Source organism: Callospermophilus lateralis, chromosome 9, assembly GCF_048772815.1.
Source record: "Callospermophilus lateralis isolate mCalLat2 chromosome 9, mCalLat2.hap1, whole genome shotgun sequence".
NCBI classification, from domain to species: domain Eukaryota; kingdom Metazoa; phylum Chordata; class Mammalia; order Rodentia; family Sciuridae; genus Callospermophilus; species Callospermophilus lateralis.
Window position 1 is genome coordinate 88,914,680 of NC_135313.1, and position 3,821 is coordinate 88,918,500.

The 3,821-nt window shown below is 39.4% G+C and overlaps 1 pseudogene; it reads right to left on the minus strand.

Annotated features, from left to right (window-relative positions):
* Window positions 1-1,038: 1,038 nt before the first annotated feature.
* LOC143407561 (T-complex protein 1 subunit eta pseudogene) lies at window positions 1,039-2,480 on the minus strand (annotated as a pseudogene).
* Window positions 2,481-3,821: the final 1,341 nt, after the last annotated feature.

A 3,821-nucleotide genomic window follows, 5' to 3' on the forward strand; every position in this document is an offset into this window, starting at 1 on the left:
CCCAAAACAAATGCCAAATGTTTTCTCTGATATAAGGTGACTGTCTCTTAGTGGGGTAGGGAGAGGGAGCATGGGAGGGATAGACAAACTCTAGATAGAGCAGAGAGGTAGGAGGGGAAAGGAGGGGGTAGGGGGTTAGAAATGACAGTGGAATGTGATGGACATCTCTATCCAAAGTACATGTATGAAGACACGAATTGGTGTGAACAAACTTTATATACAACCAGAGATATGAAAAATTGTGTTTTATATGTGTAATATGAATTGTAATGTATTCTGTTGTCATTTATTTTTTAAAAATCAATAAAATAAAAAATAAAAATTAAATGAGGGTCTTACTACAAAGCTATAGGAAGAAGCACAAATAGAAATAACAAGTTACTCATTCATTTACTCTCAAAGTTAGAGCTAGGCACTGGGAGTACTAACAATTTATATTGACATATAAATGAAATAACCATTCTAACATTTTGACAAATACAATAGATGGACAGGTATAGGAGGTATGTGGCTCATTGGATAAGTGGGATTCAACCTCTTTCTTTATTATCTGAGTTATGGAGAATGAAAGAATGTAAGTAAATAGGTTGGAAAGAGAATTTTAGTGTCTAGAAATAGCAAAAGTTTGGATGAAGCATGCCATATATAAAGGATCACCAGATAGACAGTGGGACTGCACCAGGGAGAAGGGCAAGGTGGTGGAAGATGAGGCTCAGGAAACAGCCATGCACTAGATCATGTGTTCATTTGTTAGTTGTGACAAGGAGCTGTTTTTTTCTTTAACCTAAAATTAAGGAAGTTTGGGGGCACATGAGAGGGAGTTGGAAGAAAACGATATGACTGGATTTGCATTTTCCCCCACTAAGTCTTTTGTTTTATTTAAACAACCTCCAGTGAGCAGAGTGGGCTAATGCCTGCCAGTTCCTTACAAAGCCAGGGAGAATAAGCACACCTTCAGCCAGCTAGTGTGTGATGGATGGGAAGGTTTACAATGAGAATTGCCTTAACCTCAGATTGTACTGGCTCCCCGGGAGATTATCATGGTGGTACAGAGGTTCTTGATGGTTTCATCTGCATACATGATAAGGCGCTCAGAGCTTCTGTCAGGCCATTGATCTGCACCATAGCCAGATCCCATATGAAGGCCTCAGAGTTGCCATTGCCCTCAGTGCTAATGTTAACCCCATACTCCCCTGGATATACTGAGCCCACAGCTCATTGCAAATATCTGTCACTCAGTGGGTGTGGGATAACCTCCAAGGTTTTGGCATATGTCCCAATCCCCAGCAGCTGTTTTTCTAGAATAGTCATTAGTGATCCTCAAATACTTGAAGAGCTCCATCTCAATTTTCCTGCAACCAACTTCCACCAAGTCATTCCCAGTGGCCTTCCTGATGGTCATGATGACAACTTGTAGGGACTGTTCTCTCTCCTGCATAAACTGCTTGATGCCACCATGGAGGATGAAAACACAGGTCTTTGGGGGTAATCACTGAAGAAATTGTACTCTCTGTTCTGATCAGGTTATCCTTAAACTCCTGGCAGTGGCTCAGGACATCTGCTGACAGAGTATCCACCCTAATCTGTATTGAACTTTTGCATATCATCACTGTCCTCTTCAGATCCTCTATAGTCACTTGGCAGGCACAGAATTTGTCCCTGTAGGCAAAGTACTGGGTGGCCACAACCCCAATGGGGATTTTATAGAAGATGACATTGGCTCCAGAATGATGGATCCTCTCTAACTTGTCATAGAGAATATTCCAGTTGACATCAACAATTTTCCGATGATCCTGAAAACTATGTGGTCTCTGATTTTAGCATTATATTTCTCAGCTTTCAGTTTGCATCTAACATTTAAAAAGGTAATCATGGGATTACCTTATTGTTATTGCTCTTTCTAGGTTTCATTTCAAGCCAATGTAAGATAGAGTATTCTTGAATGAGACACCAATCATAAGCAGAAACTTTTCTAGGGATCCACCCATCATAATGTCAACCACCATCTTAGAAAATAAAGTTTTCTGCTAAAATATCTACTTGGAGCTCAGAGCAATCATGACATACTTCTCTAGTAGCTTCTTCTGCTCCATTCTATCTTGTTTCTTCTCATTTACAGTGATCTTTATGGTCTTGTTAATTGCCAAAGGAGTGGTGGTACCGAAGCATGGATGATGATCTGTGAGTACAAATCTTCCCCATGTATGACTTTACATGCTTCAGAAACTGTGCAGCCAGTAGAATCACAAAAATGGAGATACCATTAACTTCCACATGTTGGGATTTGGTAAAAGTTCACTGAAGTCTTTGCTGCAGGATAGACAACAAAAAAGTTTTCGAATTGTGGCTCTACCATAAGAAACTGTTTCTTTGCCTTGACCATGCTCTATAAGGTAATCCATGCCACAGGAACCCAGGGTGGTTCTTACAGCCTCAGAAGTCAACTGGCAGGCACTGAGTTCTCTCATGAGTTTGCTCATGAACTCAATGAGGAATGCCTTGGTAGTTATCAGTCCTGGCTTTCTACGAGATAGCTGGTGCAGACATCATTTTAGAAGCTTATTCAGTGGCCTACTCCTTCTTCTTAATTCTCTGTGAATAGGCCTCCTGGAAATCCTACAACACCCTGCACCAGAGAAGTCTCCAGAAGCTTCACCACACCCAGATTTGTATTTTGGGACCATCCCTTTGATAGATATTTGACTGCATATCACATATCTTTTTTTTTAATTCCTTGACTTTACCTTACATGGACCTCACATTGAATTCTTCTATTTACTCTGGTGGGATAGTTAAGCTCCTTGGCAGAAGGCATAGTTGGGCTTAAATTCTAGCTTCAACATTCACAAATTGAATAATCTTACAGAAGGTACTTATTTTCCAGTTATGCATTTTTAATCTTTAAAATGATCATAGTAGTTTTCCCAATTTCTCTTTCAGAGAATTCATCACTGATATATAGAAATGCATTTGATTTATGTGTTATAGAGAATACAGACAATAATAAGTGTGGGTGAGGATGTAGGGGAAAAGTCACATTCATACATTGTTGGTGGAACTGCAAACCAACAACTGCAAACCACTCTGGAAAGCAGTATGGAGATTCCTTAGAAAACTTGGAATGGAATCACCATGTGACCCAGCTATCCCACTCCTTGGTTTATACCCAAAGGACTTAAAATCGACATACTATAGTAATGCAGCCACATCAATGTTTATAGTAGCTCAATTCACAATAGCTAACCTGTGGAACTGACCTAGTTGCCCTTCAATAGATGAATGGAATATTACTCAGCATTAAAAGAGAATAAGGGCTGGGGTTGTGGCTCAGTGATAGAGCAGTTACCTAGCACACCTGAGGAACTGGGTTCAATCCCCAGCACCACATTAAAAAAAAAAAAAACCTAAATATACAAAATACAGGTATTAAAAAATCAAATTGAAATAAAGAGAATAAAACTATGTTATTTGCAGGTAAATGGATAGAGTTGGAAAATAGAATGCTAAGTGAAGTAAGCCAATCCCCAAAAACAAAAAACTGAATGTTCTCCCTGATAAGTGGATGCTGATCCATAATTGGAGGGAGTAATGGAAAAAATGGAGAAGCTTTGATTGGGCAAAGTGAAGGGAAGGTGGGGAGAGGGTATGGGGCAGAAAAGATGAGATGAAATGAACATCATTACCCTAGGTACATGTATGACTGAACATATGGTGCAACACTATAGCGTGCACATCCAGAGAAATAAAAAGTTGTGTTGCAGTTGTGTACAAGGAATCAAAATGAATTTGGCTGTCACATATACCTAATAAAAATAAATAAA